The sequence below is a fragment of the Mobula birostris genome, chromosome 2 (genome assembly GCF_030028105.1).
Source record: "Mobula birostris isolate sMobBir1 chromosome 2, sMobBir1.hap1, whole genome shotgun sequence".
In the NCBI taxonomy this organism is placed as follows: Eukaryota; Metazoa; Chordata; class Chondrichthyes; order Myliobatiformes; family Myliobatidae; genus Mobula; species Mobula birostris.
The window spans coordinates 66467281-66492379 of NC_092371.1; the positions used below are offsets into that span (position 1 = coordinate 66467281).

The 25099-nt window shown below is 41.3% G+C and overlaps 1 protein-coding gene across 10 annotated transcripts in view; it reads right to left on the bottom strand.

Annotated features, from left to right (window-relative positions):
* Positions 1-25099, bottom strand: part of slco4a1 (solute carrier organic anion transporter family, member 4A1) — a 232514-nt gene that overhangs the window by 153759 nt on the left and 53656 nt on the right. For 3 of the 10 annotated variants that reach the window (XM_072242237.1, XM_072242182.1, XM_072242189.1), the window contains exons 3-4: positions 21665-21721; positions 18161-18264 (exon numbers count right to left, since the gene is read on the bottom strand). The gene's annotated coding sequence lies outside the window, so the exon portion shown is untranslated. Of the gene's footprint in view, positions 1-5098; positions 5205-18160; positions 18265-21664; positions 21722-25099 lie in introns of all 10 variants that reach the window. The other 7 variants (XM_072242199.1, XM_072242247.1, XM_072242254.1 and 4 more) reach the window with 3 other exon arrangements.

Below are 25099 nucleotides of genomic sequence, written 5' to 3' on the forward strand. Positions count from 1 at the left end.
GGACCGCATTTCATACCTAGTATTGGAAGATAATATCACTATCTGTGACCATAGCTGGGGTCAAGGTCAGGGTCAGGAAGTTACAAGCTGAAAGGTACCTAGAGCCATGGAGGAGTTGACCACTTTATGTCATTCCGGATTTAATGTCATTGCCAGCAGCTCAGGCAGAATCCGTGTTTTTTTTTAATGTTGCCCATGCCTATATTCTTCACAATAAATAAATCCTGATGTACTGAAGGTTGCTCCTGAGGAAATTTAATGTTTGAACATTGCTAAAGCAGATTACAACATAACTTGGACTATTAATCAGAAATCCTCCTCTTTTGGTGTCTGGCTCCCCTTAAACATATTGGGTAAGCTAGAGATTTTATTATACCACAGCGTAATTTCTTTGAAACTGTATACCAAGAATGTGTTAGAGTATTAATCAGAATGACTTGCAATAATCTGGAAAATCTCCCAGTCTGGCAGCAAGGTATACGCTGGACGTGTGGTTTACTGCAAATGGTCATTTTACACTAATGTCTGTGGGAGTTTGCTCAAAACACACTATCAGATGTCTAACATTAAAACAACGATCACAGTGCCAACATTTGTTATTGGTCACAGATCTGAAGGGGCCTCATTTATGTCCCATAAATACCAAAGTTTATTTTGTTTGAAATTTGAAGGCTTTGGAAAGTTACTTGTGGTCATAGAAACACTACATTGGGGGAGCAGCATCGGTGCTGGTGATGCAAAAAGACTTAAATAAACTCATCAAAAAGGCTAGATCCATCCTTGGCTACAATCCGGACTCTTGAACTAGTGGTGGAGAAGAGATCACAAAACAAACTATTATCCACTATGGACAGTCTGGCACATCCTCTCCATGACCTACTGAATAAACAGTGGAACACCTTTTCGAACAGACTCATGCAGCAGTCTGTTGCTCTGCTGCATAAGGATTGTTACAGAAAATCTTTCCTACCAAATGCAATAAGCATGTACAACAGTTTCTCTCTGTGCGACAGGAGAACACACATCATAGTACAATAATTTCTGCTTTATTATTTTACACATAATGTACCAATGTCAAATAATCATTGTGTATATTATTACTTCGTACTCGATTACGAGTTAAGTCTGCACACTGCTAAGTGTGTTTTTAAATGTTGCTGCTGTAACAAAAGAATTTCCCACTCAGGATGAATAAAGTACTTAGTATTATTAAGTCAGGCAGCATCTATGGAAATGAATTAACAGTTGATGCTTCGGGCCGAGCACTTCAGGAATGAAAAAGAATCTTAGCCACAAATATCAACTGTGTATTCATTTCCATAGATGCTGCCTGATCTGCTGAGTTTCTCCATCATCAGAATATTATGTGTGTTTCTCTGGATTGCCAGTGTCTGCAGAAAACAGTGATTGAAAAAGGGACCCACATATTAAACCAAAGGAGGTGCAATGTGCATAATTTTTGCCAGTACTCTAACAGAGTGTCAACGTTTCACGGCATACATGCCCCTGAGCAAGGTTCAAAATTCCCATTCACATATGGAAGTTCCAAAATTTCGGCTGAGCTCTGCGTGCCATTTATTGGCTGCTTCCTGTCACAGTAATGCATGTAGTATCTATTGACAGACTCTCTCTGAGGTCCCCTAGCCTCTATACCATATGACATAGGAACAAAATTGGGCCATTCAGTCCTTTGTGCTTGCTCCAACATTCCATCTAGGCTGAGTTACTATCACTCTCAAACCCATTCTCCTGCTTTCTCCCTGTAACCTTTGACACCCTTACTAATCAAGAACCTATCTAACTTGAATTTAAATAGACCCATTGACTTGGCCTCCACAACCGTTGTGTGTTAAAGAGTACCACAGATTCACTGCTCTGTCTAAAGAAATTCCTCCTCATCTCTGTTCTAATGGGACACCCTTGTGTTCTGAGGCTGTGCCCGCTGGTCCTAGAATCCCCCACTATAGAAAACACATTCTTCACATCAGCTTTATCTAGGCCTATCGGTATTAAATAGTTTTTAAATAAGATCCACCCTTATTCTTCTAAACTTCAGCAAATACAGGCCCAGAGGCACCAGTAGTCTGGAATTCTCTGCACTAGGAAATTTGCATTTGGATCCCACAATTAGTTTAACCTGCTGCAGAGTCTATGACCCCAATGACTTGACTGGAGATTGTAGAGTTGTAAGGAAGAAGGTAAACAAAGTTACTTTTTCTCCCTGAAACCTGAAGTACTGCACCAGTAGGTTCTTGAGTAGCTTCTTCCTTTCAACCATTTGGATCTTCAACCAGCTTGCTGAGCCCTAAATCATGACCACTGTCATAGCAATGCTATGGTGACTGTGCATTAGAATGAGAAGCCAGTCTAATATTACTGACACGTCATGAAATTTGTTGGGTTGTAATGCAATACATTCAAACTTACTTCATGATAAGAAACATATATTTAAAAAATGGCACAGAAAGAGAGGAAAATTGTGAGGTTATGTTTACAGGCTCAAGAAAGCTGATGGCAAAGGGGAAGAAGCTGCTGCAGAGATGTTGAGCACGAGCTTGAGGTTCCTTTACCTCTTCTTTAATGGTAGAAAGGACAAAAGGGCATGTCCTGGACGGTGAATGTTGTGTATTTTGTATTTCAATGATATTTGATTAAGCATTCTTGTCCATTTAAATAATTCATTATGGCTTAAATGTAAAGCTATGTTAACTGCATACGTCATCACACTACCACATGACACGTGTGCGCCTTACTTAAAGTAAACTCAAAGCCAGACAGGTGTTTTCTATGAATTAATTTGATGTTTTGAAGTTACAAAACATAACATTAAGGGTCCTAAAAAAAGGATACTGACTTCTTGATGCACCAGCTTTTGAAAATCTCCTCGATGGTGGAGAGGTTAGTACCCATGATTAAAATGGACTTTGTTTTTCTTTGTTCCATGTGTGTTATTTCTTGTACAAGTAGTGTATAGTTTCTTTTTCTTGCACATGTTGTTTATCTGACGCCATGTGTCCGTGATGCTGCTGCAAGACGTTTTTCCACTGTACCTGTGCACATGCGTACTTCTGCATGAGACGATAAACTTGACCTTGACCTTGTGGAAGTGTTTGTATTTTCCATGTCAGCCTCATCAGTTAACCCAGAATCAAACGACTGGAGTGGGATCAACTCATCCTCAATACTGAGGGATTGCTTAAGAAGCTGGTTTGGAAGCTAAATAAGCTACCCTAATTGCAAGATATACCGTTGTTTTAGTATAAGCAATAAAAACAGGAAACTGAATACTTTAACAACAATATTTTCCAAAGTGACAGGGAAGGAAAACCACTCATGGGTCAAGGATTTAGAGAAATGAGTGGTGATATGAAACATTTTCAAGGCAATACTGTATTTATTAACTAAAATATATAATTACAGTCATGGAAACTAAAACACTAAGGTTGACGGTGGTGCTCAGACAGTCTGGCCACAGAGTATCATTGTACTTAAAGCTATTTGGAAAGCATTGAAAGTAACAAGAAAGTGGAGGAGCGGTTTTGACACAATTTTGAATAGTCTGAAATAACAACAGCTATCCTGAAGATTACTGGGGAAAAAATGCTCAACACATTCAACATACCTTGAATCAGGCAACACTGAAAATAAAATATTGCCACCAACTTTAAAATTACATGGACAAAACAGTCCTCCAAACAGACAAGCACTGTGAAATATTTGTAATAGAAGATAATTTACTATAGGGTAAATGCATTCCAAGTAGCAATTAGTGGCTATTGGGGGGAAAAAAAAGTAATTTAAACAGAAAATGAGACAAGGTATCTAACTGACATATTGCAGAATACAATGAACAACTTAAATATTTTGAAGCAAGGGCAGAGCAATTATTTAATAAAAAATAATTCAAATTTCCTCTGAATACCATACAGCAGGTAATATGTTCCGGATTTACTGAGGTATGATTAAGAAACACAAGATAATGATATCAAAAGTTCATGTAAATTGTTCAAATATGTCTGAGAATTTTGTAACATTCTGTTAGTCTCCATTGATAAACAAAAAAAAGTATTTCCCTTCTTTTTTAGAACTCATTTGGAACAGTAAACGAATATTTAAACTTTCTGAATTATTATGCTGGCCAACGAGAGGAAGATTTGAAAGCCGGAGTTTAATCTTCAATTGCCTTATTCCCTGGAGTGCAGTACAGATAAAGATTTAGATACCACATCCTCTCGGACTTAGCAGCTGGGTGATCGTAGCCATGAAAGAACAGCCTGCAACCTTTGTTTAACAGCTTTCATTTTTTCATGTACCATAGAATGTTCAATCAAGAACTCTTGCCAGAGCAAAGCCTTAAAAAGATTTTTATTTTTCCTGATTTTTATTTGTCGCATGTATTTCAAAATATAGTAAAATGCATCATTTTGTGTCAGCAACCAACATAGTCCGAAGATTGTGCCAAGTGGCACCAACTTTCTAGTGCCGATATTGCACGATCACAAGTCACTAACCCTAACCATACCTCTTTGGAAAGTGAGAGGAAACTGGAGTATTGGGAGGAAATGGGGAGAATGTACAAACTCTTTACAGGCAGCAAGGATAGAACCCGGTGATCGCTGGCACTAAAAAGTGGTTGTGCTAACTGCTAAATGGCCATGCCACCCTTAGTCTTGAATAGGATTATGTTTTCTTGAAATAGGATTTAAATTACTACTTGATGAAGCAGAAAACTGAGATAATGGAGGTATAATTGTACATTAGGCAACATATTTAGAAATCTATACAAAAAGATACAGTACCTTCAACTTCATATGCAGCTTGAGATTTATTTGGCTGACTAAAGATTCATTACCATCATATTTCTGACCCCAAGAACCTATCATTGCCATAGAAAAGTGGCTCCTATCTGCGGTTCAGAGAAACCTAAAGATGATTTTATTTTTGTATAATAGCAGCAGTCAACATTAAAGATCCAGCTGAAGGTCGGAGTACTGCAATTTAAACGAGAAACACACGTTTGATGCCAGAGTCACCCCTGCAACAGCAAGCCACAAGTGGCCCAGTCACACAAAACAGAAGTTTGAATTCAAAGTCTTACTTTTTGGAACATGCTCTCATTCACTGTGGTTCTAACATATGGCTTTACTCCTGTTCCATTAATGAATTGTTTGCGAACTCAGTACTGCAATTACTTCTGTGCCAATCTGAAATTCACAAAACTAATTTCAACTCAACATTCATGATAAGTTCAATATAATCTCCTGTACACAAGTGTAATGAGAATGAAATAATTGTTACTCTGGATCCAATGCAGCACAAAACAAAAAGCTCATAAAAGATAAAGAACACAATATTAATAAAAAAAACACAGAAATACTTAATATATTTATAATGATTAGATTGATTGCATGTCCATAGTGATGCTAGGCTGTATATAAGCTGACTGATGAGAAATAAATTAACGGTGGTATTAGTGGGTTGAGGTATTGATCAGTTTTACAGGCTGGGGAAAATAATGGTTTTTGAGTCTGATGGTTCTGACATGGATGCTATGTAGCCTCCTCCCTGATGGAAGTGGGACAAACAGTCTATGAGATGGGCATGCAGGATCCTTCATGATGTTTCTGGCTCTTTTCTGTATACATGTCCTTGATGGTGGGTAGGCTGGAGCCAGAGATGCAGTGGGCAGTGTTGATTACCCATTGTAGAGCCTTCCTTTCTGCCACAGTGCAGTTTCTCCACCAAGCAGTGATGTAGCTTGCTAGGATGCTCTCTACTGGGCATCTGTACAATGAATTGATTATGAGGATGTTCAAAGCCTAGCTCTCTGCAGCCTCCTCAGAATGTAGAGGCATTGGTGAGCTTTCTTGATGGTATCTCCACTTTCTGAGGAGGTTGAAGACAGCTGGGCTTTGCACATCCACACTCAAATCATTCTGCAGATGTGCAATAGAGATTTGCACAATTTCAAACTAACAAAAACATGGGAAAAGTTGTCTCAAGTTTCTCAACTTTGTTTCGAAACAAAAAACTGAACAAGATCAGCCAGTGATTGAATGTGTACGCCCACAATTTGCATAACCTCCGGAGGGAGTTTTCAGTTAAACAAGATTTGTGTATTTAAGGTGCAAATATCTACAAGACTTTGGTTCTGGCTATAGTTTTTCAGCATCAGAATTATTATCATTGACATAGGTAGTGAATTTGTTATACGTCAGCAGCACAGTGTAATACATAAAATATACTATATATTAGAATAAGAACTATATAAAAAAACTACACACAACATGCAGGAGGAACTTAGCAGACCAGGCAGCAACTACGGACAAGAGTAAACAGTCTACACTTTGGGCAGAGACCCTTCATCAGGTCTAGAAAAAAAGAGATGAGAAGTCAGTGTAAGGAGGAGGGGGGAGGGAGGAAGAAGTACAAGGTAGTAGGTGATAGGTGAAATCGGGGAGGTGGGGAGGGTGAAGTAAAGAAGTGGAAAGCTGATTAGTGAAAGAAATAAAGGACTGGGGAAGGGGAAAGAAGAGAAAGCTATGAAAGAAAGGGAAAGGGGAGGAGCACCAGAGGGAGGAGATAATGTGAGAGAGGAAAATGGGATTGGGAAATGAAGGGGATGGGAGTTAAAAAATAAAATTGATGTTCATGCCATCAGGTTGGATGCTACCCAGATGGAACATAAGGTGTTGCTCCTCCAACCCGAGTGTAGCCTCATCGCAGCAGTAGAAGAGGCCATGGACTGAATATGTCAGAATTGGAATGGGAAGAGGAGTTGAAATGTCTGGCCACTGGGATATCCTGCTTTTTCTGGTGGAAGTAGGTGGGCGCTCAGTGAAGTGGTCTCCCAATCCATGTCGGTTCTCACCGATATACAGCAGACTGCACTGGGAGCACCGGATATACTTTGTAGTAGATGACATAAACAGACTCACAGCTGAAGTGTTGCCTCACCTGGAATGACTATTTGGGACCCAGAAAGGTAGTGAAGGAGGAGGAGAAGGGGCAGATGTAGCACTTGTTCCACTTGCAAGGATAAGTACCAGCTGGGAAATCAGTGGGGAGGGACGAATGGACAAGGGATTTCATTGGGGAGAGATCTCTACAGAACTCCAGTTAAGAACAAAAATTTAAAACGATAACTCAATTAAGCAAGGCTGGACTCTTCATCATAAGTGGAAGAGGTGGATGTCCTAAACATTACTTTGAAGGCAAGGGACAGGAAAATAATGAATTATCTCACATGACAAGGACAGTAGACGTCTAATTACTAACCCAAAAACAAGCAGGGAATGATAAAGGAAAAACTGTATTGGATATTTGACAGAAATATGTCAGAAACTTGGGCTTATTCAGTAACTTTCCCTTTCATGGGCTTGGGAAACCTATGACAAAGCACTAATGTATTCATTCTGTGCTTATTTTATATACCAACATTTCATGAAAGTGTAAATGCATTGCACTTAACTACATTGTGCCTTGCAGTTACCGGCTTCACTGGCTGCTTGCCAAAGCAAAAATAACTGGCTTTCCAATATGATTCCCTGAAAGCAGATTTTCAGTTTGAACTTGTTTCACTTACAGCACCGCAGGCAGCTGGACCAAAAGATATTTTGTTGGTGACCTAGTAATAATGGACCCATGGTCAACACGTGACTCACAGCTTAGGCAAATAACAAAGGACATTTTGTAGCAGAAATGGTTTACCCATGCATCTGGAAAAAATTGCTGAGTACTTTAGAAATGCTTTGTTGTAGGCAGTTTATTCAATTAAATTCAAGTTTAATTGTCATTCAACCACACATGAATACCCAAGAATACAGCCAAACAAGAAAATGTTACTCCGGGGCCAAGGTATAAAACACAGTAAATCGTCCAGACCCGAGTCAGGAATGCCACAGAAATCTGCAGTCGACCACAATACAGCTTGCCTTCTAACAAGTGAACACTGGGGGCAGCACCGACTCCAGCCTGGACGCCGCGCCACACTGCCCCCGGTGGAGAGCACTGGATCCAATGCCTCTCTTCTGGTGGTTGTAAACAAGCAACACCACAGCTTGAGATCCAATCCTCACTAGGACCAGGGCCAAGCAACTACACCGCTATCCGACGATGCTCACTGACAATAAATGCTGGATAGCTGAAGAAAACTAGGACCTCAAGGGTAACGGGGAGGACAAAGAAGATATAGTCAAGGGAGGTGGAGTTGCACATATAGGGCTGCTTTGAGTCAGTGAACTAGAACGTCTTCAGGGATACATCTTTAGATCAGAATGAATATGCCACAGTTGTCATTGACTCATCAAGATCTGTGTGGATGAGTGTGTGCCTTCAAGAACATACCAGACCTACCCAAACCAAAGCCATGAACCGCGGCATTTGTAGTCTGCTGAGGGCAAGATCTGTGGCATTCAAGATCAGTGATCCGGAACTAAATATGTTCAGGTACGACCTGCAGAATGCTATTTTAAGAGCGCAAAAACAATTCTGATTGAAGTTAAATATGGAAGCAGATATATGTTAGCTCTGGCAGGTTTTCAGGCCATTATTTCCTACACAGCAAACCCAAACATCATGAAAAACTGCAATGCTTCACTCCCAAATGAACTAAACACCTTTATTACACGCTTTGAAAGTGAGAGTAAAACTACATCTGTGCAAATCCCTGCAGCATCTGGTGACCAAGTAATCTCTGTTTCGGAGGCCAACATCACAACATCTTTCATGAGGTAAACCCTCACGAGACGTCAGGTCCTGATAGTGTACGTGGTCGGGCAGCAAAAACCTGTGCCGACCAAAACAGTAAGAACATCTTCGATCTCTCATTGCTGCAATGGAAAGTTCCCAGCTGCTTCAAAAAGGGCACAAATAATACCAGTGCCCAAGAGTAGGGTGAACTGCCTCAACAACTATCACCCAGTTGCACTCACATCTGCTGTGATGAAGTGCATTGAGTGGTTGGTCATGAGCAGAATCAACTCCTAACAAAGCAAGGACCTGGATCAGTTGTAATTTGTCTATCAACAGCGGATGCAATCTCACTGGCTCTCTAATCAACATTGGATTGTCTGAATAATACTAGTATCCATGTCAGACAGCTGCTTATTGATTACAGTTCAGTGTTCAACACCAACAGGGTGTCAACACAAACCAACAAACTCCAAGATCTGGCCTTTGTACCTCCCTCTGCACCTGGATCTTCTACCTCCTCATCAGCAGACCATAGTCAGTGCCAACTGGAAATAATATCTCCTCCTTGCTGACAATTGACACTGGCGCACCTCAAGGATTCATGCTTAGCCAACTTCTCTGTTCCCTCTACACCCACAACTGTGTGGCTAGGCACTGTTCAAATGGCACCTATAAATTTGCTGATGGTGTAAGTAATGTTGACAGAATTTCAGATGATGAAGGAGAGAGACAGATCAACTGTTGAGTGGCGCCACAACAACAACCTCATACTCAACTTCAGTAAGACCAAGGGTTGAATGTGGGCTTCAGAAAGGGGAAGTCGAAGGAACACAGAGCAATTCTCAGAGGGATTAGAAGTGGAAAGGGTGAGCAATTTCAAGTTCCTAGGTGTCAACATCTCTGAAGATCTATCTTGGGTGCAACATATCGAGGAAGTTTCTAAGAAGGTACGACAATGGCTACATTTCATTAGGAGTTTGAGGAGAATTGGTATGTCACCAAAGACACTCGCAAATTTCTGAAGGTGTACTGTGGAGAACATTCTAACTGGCCTCGGTACTATCTTTGATGGAGCGGCGAGTACACAGGATAAGAAAAAGCTGCAGAATGTTGTAAACTCAGACTGCTCTATCTTTGGCACAGGCCTCCTCAGTATTGAGGACATCTTGAAAAGGCGATGTCTCAAAAAGGCGACATCCATCATTAAGGACACTCATCACACAGAACATGCCCTCTTTTCATTGCTATCATCCAGGAGGTGGTACAGGAGCCTGAAGACTACACTCAACATTTTAGGAAGAGCTTCTTACAGTCTGCCATCAGATTTCTGAACAGACAATGAAACCATATACTCTACCTCACCATTTTTTTTGCTCTCTTTTTGCACTACATATTATATATACTCACATACATTTTATATTTCTCATTGTAATTTATAGTATTTTAGATTATGTATTGCAATGTACTGCTAATGCAAAACAACATATTTCACGGCATATGCCAGTGATATTAAACCTGATTCTGAGGATAGCATGGCAGTATGGCAGATGAATGTGTGGCTGAATCATTGGAATCTCTTCTTGGCAGTTATGATCTGTACTAAAGAGACAGATTACGCCCAAACATCAAGAGGGACCAATGATCGTGAGGGCTTGGTTGTCACAAGCAAGAGAAAATCTGCAGATGCTGGAAATCCGAGCGACACACAAAATGCTGGAGGAACTCAGCAAGCTAAGCAGCCTCTATGGAAAAAAGTACAGTTGATATTTCAGGCCAAAACCCTTCCATAGATGTGTTGCTTGGATGTCACAAGGGCCTGGGTGGAGATACTTCAAAAGGGACAGGGAGGGATGTAAAAGAAGTTGGGGAGTGACACAGCTAATTAGGGATAGTATCGCAGATTCAAAAGGAAGATGTCTTGGAGGGATCATCTACTGAGTCTAACTGAATGATCATGCAGTTCAGACATTCCACTTGAGGTAAAGCGGCAGGGAGTAGAACTAATGTCAAAACCAGTCCTGAAAATGTCCAAGAAATGCATCACACCTGGGAAACTAAATATTTTGGAGGTGCAGCTGAAGTAGCTGTGATATCTTGTCAAATGCCTACTTGATTATGACTAGTACTGTAGCAAAGTAAATTAACTTTAATATGTGATATTCCCAATTAAGCCTATAGGATTTGTTTTCTTTTCTCACAGTAAGCCTAAACCAGGATGGCCTCCAACCCCACGACAGGCTACCTCTGGGCCCCTAAATTCCAGTCCAAAGGCCTGACTCGCAGACATCAGGCCTCTGACTTCCAGGCAGCCTGAGTCAATGGCTTTGACTGTTGGGCCTTCGACTTCCAGACTCGTTCATTCTGGTCTTGGACCTTTGGGCTTTGACTTTCGAAATCAACCTCACAACTTGTCGATCACGGGACTCTGAACTCTGGACTTGCATGGGCCTCCAAACCCAGGACTGACCCATCTGAACAGGGGAGGGTCACCAGCTCTTGGCCACAGGGCCCACCAACCTCAGACATTGACCACAGAGATCTCTGGTCATTGTCCTCAGCATCAACCAACCTGACATCTGTCCACATGTGCTCACTGGTCTTCTACCACAGAGCCCTCTGACCCGGACTCTGGTTTCTGTTCCGACTTTTCATTCACTGCTCCTGACCGCCAACTCCCTTCATCCCTGTCCCTAAACCCTAACCTGTCCTTAAGCTCTCTGCGCTACCCCAAAAAAACCTAAAAAAAAAAAAAAAACAACAGATAAGTCTGAGCCACAACCTTAATAGATATCGCATCTCGGCACCATCATGACTGGAAGAGAAACTTCATCTTCCAGCCTCACCACATTTGGGTGAAGGAAAATTTTACTGGTGCTATACAAGTTGTGGTTGTTTTTATAATAGGCATGTTTTAAATTCTTTGTCGGGGTGGAACATTATAAAATTAACATCACATTATGCAACTGATGAAGTAACCAAGGAAACACCTTGAGCTGATGGGAATATCATCCATGTGGTATAGCTCAACGGCTAACATTTCTTTCCAATGAGACCTGGTACAAGTTTAATTGGCAGATCCCCAGGTTAACTGTTGGGAAAATCCTGCCCGTTCATGATCCACTTTGGGCTCCACAAGGATTTAGTATCAAGAGTTGATGGGTAACCCCCGACAAAGCACAGCCAGCATCTGCCAGGAAGTTTCAGCCCAATGTTTTTAATGCAGCAAAGTGTTTTCAGAGCCAAATAACTGAAATCTCAGAAGTAACATTACACATAAAATAATTTCCATCACAGTTTAATAGACTTCTTCCATGAATAATAGAGCTCTATACTGCACTAAATAGTATCCAGCCATTGAAAAGTTGTGATAATCTTGGAAGAACACAATGAATATCATGTGTCCAGTGTGTATATGTATAATATAGAGACAATAGACTTTGATATGAGTGGGAATCATTCAAATAGCACAGAAAATATACCTTGATCAGCTTGACATTTCATAAAGCACAGCCTCATCTTGAATGGAGCAAGCAGCAGTTTCTTCAATAAAGTTTGCTCTCAGTGCAAATAGTACATTCCTTAATCTTGGCATTTTGACCTTTTGTTTCAGGTTGTCTTACATGAAAAATAATATTTCCTAATAAAGTTACAACACCAATAAATTCTAGCCAAGCTAGAGCTTATTATTGCAGAGAGAAATGCAACTGCCTTTCTAATTTTGTCTCTTTCCACTTGGATAAAGCATAGATTTCAAGTCCTGATGAAGGGTCTCAGCCCAAAACAGCAACTGTTCACTCTTTTCCACAGATGCTGCCTGGCCTGCTGAGTTTGTCCTGCATTTTGTGTGTATTGCTTTAGATTTCAGGTAGATAGGGTCATTAAGAAAGCTTTTGGCATATTGGCCTTCATAGATCAAAGTATTGAGTACAGGAGTTAGGATGTTATGTTGAAACTGTTTAAGACATTGATGAGACCTAATTTGGAGTAATTTGCAGTTTGGGTCACTTACATACAGGAGAGATATAAATACAATTGAAAGAGTACAGACAAAATTTATAAGGAGGTCCTCCAGTCCCAACAACACGAGTTATAAGGAAAGATCAAATAGTTTAGAACTTTGTTCCCTAGAACGTAGAAGCTTGAGAGGAGATTTGATAGAGCTATACAGTGAGATTACAACTACAGGTTATGGGTTAAGGGTGAAAGGTGAAATGTTTAAGGGAAGCATGAGGAGAAACTTCTTCACTCAGAGTGGTGAGAGTGGAACGAGCTGCCAGCGCAAGTGGTGCACACGATTTTGATTTCAACATTCAATAGAAGTTTGGATAGGGAAGAGAATGAAGAACTATGGTCCAGGTGCAGGTTGATAGGACTGGTCAGTTTAAGTGGTTTGACATAGACTGGATGGGACTGTTTCTATGCTGTAGTTTTCTATGATTCTATGTCACTATGATTTTGATCCCTTCTGGTCCAATTCAGATACAATTAATATGTTTAGGTGCAGGCATGGGTTTTGCATCCATTCTTTATGTACATTTTAGCTTCTTTATTGCCTTCCCTTCCCCATTTCCTACCATTCTCAAATCAATTCTACAGTGCCCATTTCTCAATCTTGCGCACCTAAAAAAAATTATGGAGGAACACACAGTCCTGCCAAAGGGTTTCTGCCTGAGATGTCAACTGTTTACTCTTTTCTGTAGACGCTGCCTGGCCTGCTGAGTTCATCCAGCATTTTGTGTGTGCTGCTTAGATTTCCAGCACCTGCAGATTACGTCGCATTTGCATTCCCAAAATGTTTGATACACTCTTACCTCAGACTAAATGCTTAATTTACTCAACTTGGTTTTGATGTGGTGCCATTTGAACATGATCCAAATGCTCACTTAAAAGTTGGTTACATTTCTTGTTTTATTTTATTTAGCGATACAACACAGAGTAGGCTCTCCTGGCCCATCGATCCATGCCACCCCAGCAACCCCCAACAAACCTGAATTACCCTAACATAATCATGGGACAATTTACAATGCCTAAAAGGCCTATCTGGTACATCTTTGGACTGTGGGAGAAAATTGGAGCACTAGGGGAAAACCTATGTATTTCACAGGTTGGATATACAGATTCCATATGGAATTACGTTGGAATTGTACTCCGAACTCCGGAACGTCCCAAGTTGAGCTAACCGCTACACCATTGTGGGGACTAGATAGAGATGATCAAGATGACAATAACATCTACAAGTCATGTTGCTCATTCTTTGACCTGTGAACAATAAGCCTATGAAATTCAAAACAATCACAAGTACCAACCAGTGCAGCTTGTTTACAAGTGTGCATACTTAGAATAGGAGAAGGAGATGGGATGATTCCATGTTGTGTTTGAACTTACACCACTGCAAGATATTGACAAAATATGGAAATGTTTCATTTGCACACACTTTATGTACAAGTATTTTAGGATGTTTGTAAGGCTATAATTTGTAAGCTTCAACACAATATTAAAAATAAGACTCTTTAAACCATGAAAATGCCAGATCCTAATAGAATCTGTCTTTAAAACTGCCTATCTCTTTCAGTAGGTCAGAATGGATGGTAGGTGTAATTTGTAGAATTAATCAGAATCAGGTTTAATATCATCAGCATGTTGTGAAATTTATTGTCTTTGCAGCAGCACAATGTAATACATAATAAAAAATCTGAAGGACAGTAAATATTTAAATAGTTAAATTAAATGAGTAGTGCAAAAATAGAAATAAAAATGTAGTGAGGTAGTGTTCATGGGTTCAATGGCCATCCAGAAATCAGGTGGCAGAGGGGAAGAAGCTGTTCCTGAATCACTAAATGTAGGCTTTCAGGCTTCTGTACCTCCTACCTGATGGTAGCGATGAGAACAAGGCATGATCTGGGTCATGGGATACTTAATGATGGATGCCACCTCTGTGAGGCATTGCTCCTTGAAGATGTCCTGGATAGTACGGAGGCTAGTGCCCATGATGGAGCTGACTAAATTTACAACTCTCTGCAGCTTACTTTGAACCTGTGCAGTTGCGCCCCCAACCCCATACCAGTTAGAATGCTCTCCACAATACATCTATAGAAATTTGCGAGTGTTTTTGGTGACATACCAAATCTCCTCAAACTCCTAATGAAATATAGCCACAGTCATGTCTCCTTTGTAGCTGTATCAATATTTTGGGTGCAGGTTAGATCTTCAGAGATATTGATACCCAGGCAGATTTTCATATTTTTTTAACCTGTTGTAACACACATCGTTTAGCAAAGACTGAGAAAGAACATAGAACATTACAGCACAGTACAAGCCCTTCAGTCCACGATGTTGTGTTGACCTTATAACCTACTCTAAGCTCAATCCAACTCTTCCCTTCCACATAGCCCTCCAATTTTCCATCATCTGTGTACTTACCCATGTGTTTCTTAAATGTTCCCGATATTCTGCCTCTCCCACCAACTCCAGCAGTGTGTTCCATGCATTTACCATGGGAAGCACATGTCAAAAAAATCTATCTCTGACATTTACCCTATTCTCTTCATATTAATCATGAGAAACAAAATCTGCATATCCTTGAAGGATGATTAATGGAAATTCTGAATGAACCTTTTGATATTGACCTAATATTTTTTGAAAAACTAATAGGTTTGCCTTTGCATTGCTGGGCCTAGAAATCCAATTTAATACTTCAATATTATGAGACTACAAATTAATTTCACCTGGAGTGAAAATCAATTATAATCACTTTCAGACCATTTACAGCACTCATAAAATCTCACAAGGAATGTTTCGCCATTAAGCTAGCTTTAAATCTACAACCAAACCATTCCTCTGCGAGCACTAGGCGGACCATGTTCCTGAATCTATGGTTACCATTTTAAAAGAATGGCTAGCTCTAATTTTTAAAATCACCCATTTCATCCTCACTTCCGTCTAACCGCTGTCAAAACCTTCATTCATGCTGCTTTCATATTCAACATTAACAAGCAGTTGCACACTTCACTCTGAATGCCACCTTACCGAAAGCTCAAATGTCCTACGTTGTACAAATTTCTATTTTCATTCATCCGTAGTCCACGTTGATTGATAGTCCAATGTACTTCTCATCGCAGTCTTAGGCCATGCTCACTCCCTATCTCCATTTCTTTACCCCTTCCAGTTCTGGACTTCCCATCTCTTCAAGTAAAACTTGGTACTCGGTCTTACACAATTATCTACTTGCATCCCATAAATACCTTCAGCTGCTCACACACTACATTCTAGAATTTTATTCCAATGGCCTCATGTCCTTTGTCTATCCCTTTAGGAAAATCCTTAACACTCATCTTTTTGACAAAACTTTAGCTCACCCTGCTAATGCCTTCTTCCTTGATGAACATTCTCATCACTGATGGATAGGTACATGGATGGTAGGGACATGGAGGGCTATAGTCCTGGCCAGGTCAATGGGAGTAGGCAGCTTATATGGTTCAGCATGGACTAGATGGGCCGCAGGACCAATTTCTGTGCTGTATTTTTCTGGGAGGGACCTTTTCTTGTTGGCTGTCAGTGACTAGTGGTGTTCCTCAGTGGTCAGTATTGGGACTTTTGCTTTTCACATTGTTTATCAATGATCTAGATAATGGAATTGATGGCTTTGTGGCAAAGTTTGTGGATGATAGGTGAAGAGGTAGGTAGTGCTGATGAAGCAATGCGATTGCAACAGGACTTAAATTGGAAGAATGGGAAAAAAGTGGCAGATGGAATAGTGTTGGGAAATGTATGACAATGAATTTTGGTAAAAGGAACAATAGTGCAGATTATCATCTAAATGGGGAGAAGGTTCAAACACCAGATGTGCAGAAGGACTTAGGAGTCCTCGTGCAAGACTCCCAGAAAGTTAATTTATAGATTGAGTCTGCAGTAAAGTGACAAATACAATGTTGGCATTTATTTCAAGGGGAATAGAATACAAAAGCAAAGAGATAATGCTGAGACTTTATAAGGCAGTTAAGCTGCATTTGGAGTACTATCAACAGTTTTGGGCCATGTATCTCAAAAAGGATGTGTTGTCATTGGAGAGAGTCCAGAGGAGGCTCATGAGGACGATTCCGTGGATGAAGGGTTTAATATGTGAGGCATTTAACATATTTGGCAGCTTTGGGCCTGTAAGCACTGGAATTTAAAAGAATGTGGGGTGGGGTGGGATCTCATTGAAACTTACTGAATGTTGAGTGTTCACAGAATTGTTTGTGGAAAACCATGCTTCTAGGAATTCTTTTGCACGCCATGTGTTTGTTTGCACCATGACATTCACTGATGCCCGGTCAAATCTGTATCCCCTCTCGAACTTCATGGGTGGAGACTGGGGAGAGTTGGTCATGCCGCTGCACAGCCAACTGTTGTTCATTGATCCTTGTGATTAGTTTTCTCACAGTTAGGCTGATGCAATATTTTCTGCATTGGAATTTGTAGACCATGTTGGTCTTGTCCAATAGCTTGGTTTGTTCTTTTGGTCTGCAAAGGACTCTCCTCAATGTTGCTGTTGGCTTAGGAGCGACCAAAATTCTACGTTCTTGGAGCAGTCAGGTCGTCATTTCTGAGATATTTCAAATGTTTGGAAGGACAACCTGTTTGGTCGCTCCTGAGAAGCATGGTTTTCCATGAACAATTCTGTAAACAGACATGTAGACCTTGATCCTATTTATGAGCAACATGGGCAAAGTCCAGACCACAACACACAGAGTTTGCCACACAGCCAATCAATGATGTGATTTTCTCACTACACCAAAACTGAGTTTCCAGCGTGACAACCCAATCAGCTGACTGGTAAGTATATAAAGGTCAAGCATTTGGAGGACACTGCACTTAACAGTGCACTGGTGATGTCTCCTTGTACAAAACATTTGCAAGAAAATTGCGAAGATTGGAGAACAGCTCAACCCAACCATCAACCACCCGACCTACACATTTTCTGAATTATTTCTATATTATTTTTTAAATGGAAAATGTAACCAATTAAGATGGAAATCAAAACAGCCAATTTAAGTGCAAATATAACCAGATATTAAAAATTTTGGATGAATTTAAATTATAGTTGGACAATAGACAATAAATCATGGGAAGTTTTGCTTTCTTAAGTAACATCATTCATATTAAAGGTCATCAGGAAACCACAAAACCAAATTTTGCAATCATATCCCATGAGAAAATAAAATCCTTATTAAAGACAAGCATGGAAATTCAAAATGTAACTGACTTGGGTGTGGTGGCAAGTGGGGAGAGCAATTTAAGTAGAACTGCATATGCACATGTTCCATCACCTCATATTGTGGTGGGGGAACTGGGGTACTGCAGGCTGTGTTTCTCTGAATATATGTCTAATTCGTAGAAGCACCAGCTTTATCCAGTTCATTCTGCTCAAAAGACTAGATACATTTAAATACTTAACGTTTTACAGAATCATAAAAATCATACTTACAAAGCTTTGCCAATGATACAAAATGATGCAAGAGAATTAGGAGTGGCAGTTGTTGGAAGTTAGGTTCTTTTGATTGCCAGAATCTGAATACACCAATATTCTACCTTAAAAAGGAAAAAAAACAATAGTTTTATTATTGCAAGAATGTCAACATTAGAATCATGAAAAGATTAAGACTTGCACAAAAGCAGGTCTTTCAGCCTACCGCACCCTTAGAACCATCAAGCTTATGTTTACTAATACTACTTGCATGTGTAGCCCTATATCTATATCCTTCTATGCCTTGCTCATGCATGGAAAATACAGATGAGGCACTCGTACAAGCACCAGCTTTAATCAGTTCATTCTGCTCAAAAGACTAGATACATTTAAATACGTAACAATTTTACATAGAGTCATAAAATTCATACTTACGAATCTTACACTGATTCTCAAAGAGATCAACTTGTTATCCTTTGCCTTCAGTACATTTGTATTTTAAGCTTCTCTTTCATCTTATTTGACAGGCATATTTTATTGCCCCTCCTAATTTCCTTCCTAGATATACTCCAATATCTCTTATACTCCTCAAGGGATTTGCTGGATCCCTGCTGCCCATACCCGAGTGATGCCTCTTTTTTCCTGATTTGACCATCAATGTCTTGCATCAGTCAAGATCCTCAATCATACCTGCCTTGCCCTTTTATTTAAAAGAGGACCATGATGGCCTTGACCTCTCCATATCACACTTTTAGAAGCCTCCCACCTGTCAGACATATCTTCATCTGCAAACAGCCTCTTCAAATCAATTTTGGAGAGTACCCATTTGATACCAAAGTTAAAAGATTAAAATTAATTTATTATCAAAGTACATATATGTTACCATATACTACTGTGAGATTTACTTTCTTATGGGCAGTCACAATTAGAACAAAGAAATATAATAGAATCAAGGAAATACTACACACAAACAAAGGCTTCCCCCAATTTAGGACTTTGATTTAAGAACTAGTCTTATCTTTCTTCCATAACTATTTTTTAAAAAATCGTCATGGCATAGCTTCACAAATGAAGATTTAGGAAGGGGGATACTCAGGTCTTCTGCAGGCTCGCTGGTGGCTGACGAGGCCAATATGGGACAAGCAGGCTCGGCCACTGTGGCTACTTCAGGGAGGATGGTTGTAGACGTGGGCGTGTCCTTCGGCCTGCGCAATGGTATTTTAGGTGCAGTGCAGTGTGTGCAGTACTGGCCCCATCCTTTACACCCGGGGTTCATCAGCCATAGCCTAGCAAGCTGGGATGCTGACAGCGAGGTCCTCGGGTCGTAGGATTTACGCCGGAGTGCCCTTCCCCTAGGTGGATGGCCTGACAAAGCTAACGGGCCCTACCTGCCCTGGTTTGGATTCAGAGTTGTCCTTCTCTTAGGCTGGCTGCCAACCAAGGCTCACGAGCCCAGCCTACCCACCCAGTTATACCGCCGGACACTCGGTCGCGCCATGACGTAGCAAGCTCGGTGGAAACGGGGAAGGCACCGACAAGGTGTTGCTACGGACGTAGTAATGTAGGAGGGGCCATTTGCGGTGGCCTCCTGCCTTGCAGGCCAGACAGCGACCACGCGGTGATCACTACACTGGGAAAGGAGGGGCGATGTACTGCGCGTACATTTTCCCTGGGTGATCGGGACGTCAGACCCAGACTTCACCTGCACCCCCCCCCCCCGTAATTATTTTTAATGTAATTACCACAGGTCAAATCTGCGGTAAAGAAGGCAAAAAGGCAAATGCAATGTTGGCATTTATTTCAAGGAGAATAAAATATAAAAACAAAGAGATAATCCTCCAGTGTGTTGTGAGTGTTGCTCCTCCAGTGTGTTGTGAATGTTGTTCGCTTTCCGCAGGGATCAGTCCCTCCGCGACTCCCTGGTCCACATGTCCCTCCCCACGGATCTCTCACCTGGCATTTATCCCTGTAAGCGCAAGTGCTATACCTGCCTCTACACCTCCTCTCTTGCCACCATTCAGGGCCCCAAACAGTCCTTCCAAGTGAGGCAACACTTCACCTGTGAGTCTGTTGGGGTCATCTATTGCATCTGGTGCTCCCGGTGCGGCCTCCTCTACATCGAGGAAACCCGATGCAGATTGGGGGACCACTTCGTCGAGCACCTCTGCTCCGTCCGCCAAAACAGACAGGATCTCCCAGTAGCCACCCACTTCAACTCTGCTTCCCACTCCCATTCAGATATGTCCATACATGGCCTCCTCTACTGCCATGATGAGGCTAAACTCAGGTTGGAGGAGCAACACCTCATATACCGTCCAGGTAGTCTCCAGCCCCTTGGTTTGAACATAGAATTCTCCAACTTCCAGTAATTCCCTCCCCCTCCCTTCCCCTATTCCTATGTCACTCTGCCCCCTCCCCCAGCTGCCTACCACCTCCCTCTTGGTTCCACCTCCTACAACCCATTGTGTTTTCCCCTATTCTTTCTTCACTTTTCCTGCCTATCACCTCCCTGCTTCCCTTCCCCACCCCTTTATCTTCCCTCTTACTGGTTTTTCACCTGGAACCTACCAGCCTTCTCCTTCCCATCCTCCCCCCACCTTCTTTATAGGGCCTCTGCCCCTTCCCTCTTCAGTCCTGACGAAGGGTTCCAGTCCGAAACGTCGACCGATCTTTTCCACGGATGCTGCCGGACCTGCTGAGTTCCTCCAGCGTGTTGTAAGAGATAATGCTGAGCCTTTATAAGGCACTAGTCAGACCACACTTGGAGTATCATCAACAGCTCTGGGCCCCATATCTTAGAAAGGATATGTTGTCATTGGAAAGAGTCCAGATGTGGTTCATGAGGATGATTCTGGGAATGAAGGGGCTAACACGAGGAGCATTTGGCAGCTTTGGGCCTGTACTCACTGGAATTTAGAAGACTGTTGGGGGGGGGGAATCTCTGAAACCTACTGAATGTTGAAAGGACTAGAGAGTGGATGTGGAGAGGATGTTTTCTATGGTGGGGATATTTAGAACTAGAGGACACAGTCTCAAAATTGAGGGGCCTCCTTTTAGAAGAGGTATAGATAATTTTTTTATTTTTAGCCAGAGAGGAGTGAATCTGTGGAAGCCTCTGCCACAAACCGTGGTGGGGGCCAAGTCTGTGGGTATACTTAAGGTGGAAGTTGATAGTTTTCTGATTGGTCAGGGCATCAAAGGATATGGCGAGAAGGCAGGTGTATGGGGGTGAGTGGGATTTGGGATCAGCCGTGATGGAACGGTGGAGCAGACTCGATAGGCTGAATGGCCTTATTCTGCTCCTATGTCTTATAGTCTATGGTCACTGGTCCCTAAATATTCCCTCATTGACTTATTTCCCAAAAGGATGATGAGTACAGTCCCTCCTCCATAGGCCACCTACATATTTTTTCAGAAAACCTCCCCAGGCACACTTAAGACATTTGTTGGGGCGAAATTTGTTAACTTCAGTTAATATTAGAAAAGTTAAAATTGTCTATTAAACCAGCCATATTATTCCTGTACCTGTCCGTGGTGTCCCTACATACTTGTTCCTCTATTTCCTGTTGAACATCGGGAAGCCTGTAGAATAAATACAAAGAGATCACTCTTTTCTTATTTCTCAGAGCTAGCCGCATGGTTTCACTGGATGTTTCCCTCAGATGTTCTCTCCTGTACGATCTTCCTCCTCATTAACAGTGCAACTCCCCTGAGTCTCATACCTCAAACAGACATGCTAGAAGCTTCAATACCTTGGAACTCTGAGCTGCCACTCCTGCCTGTCCCTCAACCACATTTGCACAATAGTTGTAATATCACAATCTCGTGCCAATCCATGTCACAGTTCACATGTCTCTATTGTGAGGCTCCTTGCATTAAATAGGTTTAATTTATCAAGCCTACCATGCTCCCTGTCCCAAAGTTTTTACTGTACAACCTTTTTCCACAGGCCTGCTAACTAGCAAACAAACAGGGAGATCTATTATAACATAAGGTCACCTAATTTTCAGCTGCACGGATTCAAATTCATGTCAAATAATGGCTACTGAGTCTCTATGATTGCTATCATTAGCAGTGTCTCCTCATCCCAAAGTACCAATGAACACATTCTAAAAATCATACCACGTTGATACACACTGCCTTTACTTCCAAGGGCTAATAACAGAGAGACCATTTTAAACTGACTGGATCTAATTCAATCATCAAAAGACTATGGTCTAAAATTTTATTGCTACGATAATATAAAAATGGTGCTATGTGGGGAGGATCATATCTGTCTGTTAGGTTGCCTTTCAACTTTACCCAAACGCATTAGGAAATTACATGAAACATGAAATGAAGGTATGCATTGTGTTGATAATTCTATGATTAGATGGCAACTATTGAAATAAACTAGCACTGACCAATAATAATAATAATAATAATACAAACTACACAAAATTATGAGGAGTATAGTTAGGGTAAAGGCAAGCAGACTTTTTCCACTGAGGTTGGGAGGGACTACAACCAGGGGTCATGGGTTAAAAGTGAAAGATGAGAAGTTTAACGGGAACATGGTGAGAAACTTCTTCGCTCTGAAGGCTGTGAGGCTGTGCAACAAGCTGCCAGTGCAAGTGGTGCATGCAAGCTCAATTTAAACATTTAAGAGAAGTTTGGATAGGTACATGGATGGTAGGGGTATGGAGGCCTATGGTCCTGGTGCAGGTCAATGGGTGTAGTCAGTTTAAATGGTTTCAGCATGGACTAGGTGGGCCAAAGGCCTGTTTCTGTGCTGTACTTCCCTATGACTCTATCAGGACTCCTGCTTTCTGAAGGGGAGATGACACCCATTTCACAGTATTGCTGAAAATGATCACACGGTACTCAATGCTCTGTAGAGTTATGGTCCCACATGATGATATCCAGATGGAAGCATTTATCACTGCCAATTGTTAGGTGGGAAAATTACACCTGCATTCCTTCCAAGAGATTCTGCAGATGCTAGAAATCTAGAGCAACATGCACAAAATGCTTGAGGAACTTTGCAAGTCAAGCAGCATCTATGGATTAGAATAAACAATCTACATTTCAAATAAACAGTTGGTGTTTCGGGCCTAGAGTCTGATGAAGGGGCATGGGCCAAAACACCAACTCTTTATTCCCCTCCAGAGATGTTGTCTGGCTTTCTGTGTTCTTCTAGCATTGTGTGCGTTCCTGTGTGTTTCTTACAATACAACATGTTTCTACAAGAAACTATTTAAATCATTAATGCCCTAAAATAACAAACACAGCAGTTGATGGAATTCTGACATTAACAGAAAATGTTGGATATACTCAGGACAGACAGCATCTGTGAAGTGTGATGATCTTACATTACATGGAATTCATTGGGAAGGATGACTGGAAACATCTTCTCAGATAGATCTTCCAGCATTTCCTGTGTTTAGTATAAGGCTGCAAAGATTTAATTAACAAAATGCACTAAGTGTAGAAGTACCGAGAGAGTTAACAAACACCTCAGACTCAAAGCAACTTAGCATCAAATTAGCAGATCACAAGTATTCTGATGAGTCTCACTTTCCTAATTGCAAAGTTCACAGACAATAGCCATTGTGCAATCCACAATCCCTAAGAAAACTGCAGGTTGAGAAAGAATAAAACTGCAGGAACTTGCAAGATAGGTCTTAAGCCAGACCCGCCAGCAGGTTATTAAAATTCCACATTTGGCAGAATAATTGAATTAACTGAGTGGAAAATGTGCACTAGCAAGCTCAGGAGGTGGAAGAGCCCAGTCTGGTTGGCCAGACTCAGGTGAAAAACATACCCACGAGGATGCTATACAGAATGGAGCACCAGCTTCCAGACTGGAAATAGTGAGAGCCTGTTGATTACTTCTAGGATTTATTTCACAGTGGCACAGCGGTCAGCACAGCAATCTGGCCTCAATTCCTGCCAATACCTGTCAGGAGTTTCTACAGTATCGCTGGAACCAGGCAGGTTTCCTCTCACAGTCCAAAGACATACCGGTTGGTAGGCTAAATAATCATTGTAAATTGTGCTGTGATTACGCTAGGATTAAATCGGGGGACCCCAAGGGCCTACACCATGCTGTATCTCGATCAGTCAATCAATAAATGAATAAGTGCATGATGCTATAATAATTTATCAAACAATCATGCCCTCCAACCTAAAGGGCTCCTTCTTTATCCCCCACTGGATGACCCAAATCCTCAAATTTTATAAATGAAGCAGTGAAACAATGTATGCATGACATTAGAAGTCACACAAAACAGAAATAATTATTTTTGTAGCTGCCGATGAATTAAATATCTACCACCACGGTGTATTGATTCCATGGGTATATTCCACAGAATGTAACAAAGCACTCATTTAAGTAGTATCCACAAAAACCATAGAAACTACAGCACCGAAACAGGCCTTTTGGCCCTTCTTGGCTGTGCTGACCCATTTTCTGCCTCGTCCCACTGACCTGCACACGGACCATATCCCTCCATACACCTCCCATCCATGTATCTGTCCAATTTATTCTTAAATGTTAAAAAAGAACCCACATTTACCATCTCGTCTGGCAGCTCATTCCATACTCCCACCACTCTCTGTGTGAAGAAGCCCCCACTAATGTTCCCTTTAAACTTTTCCCCCCTCACCCTTAACCCATGTCCTCTGGTTTTCTTCTCCCCTTGCCTCAGTGGAAAAAGCCAGCTTGCATTCACTCTATCTATACCCATCATAATTTTATATACCTCTATCAAATCTCCCCTCATTCTTCTACACTCCAGGGAATAAAGTCCTAACCTATTCAACCTTTCTCTGTAACTGAGTTTCTCAAGTCCCGGCAACATCCTTGTAAATCTTCTCTGCACTCTTTCAACCTTATTTATATCCTTCCTGTAATTTGGTGACCAAAACAGAACACAATACTCCAGATTCGGCCTCACCAATGCCTTATACAACCTTATC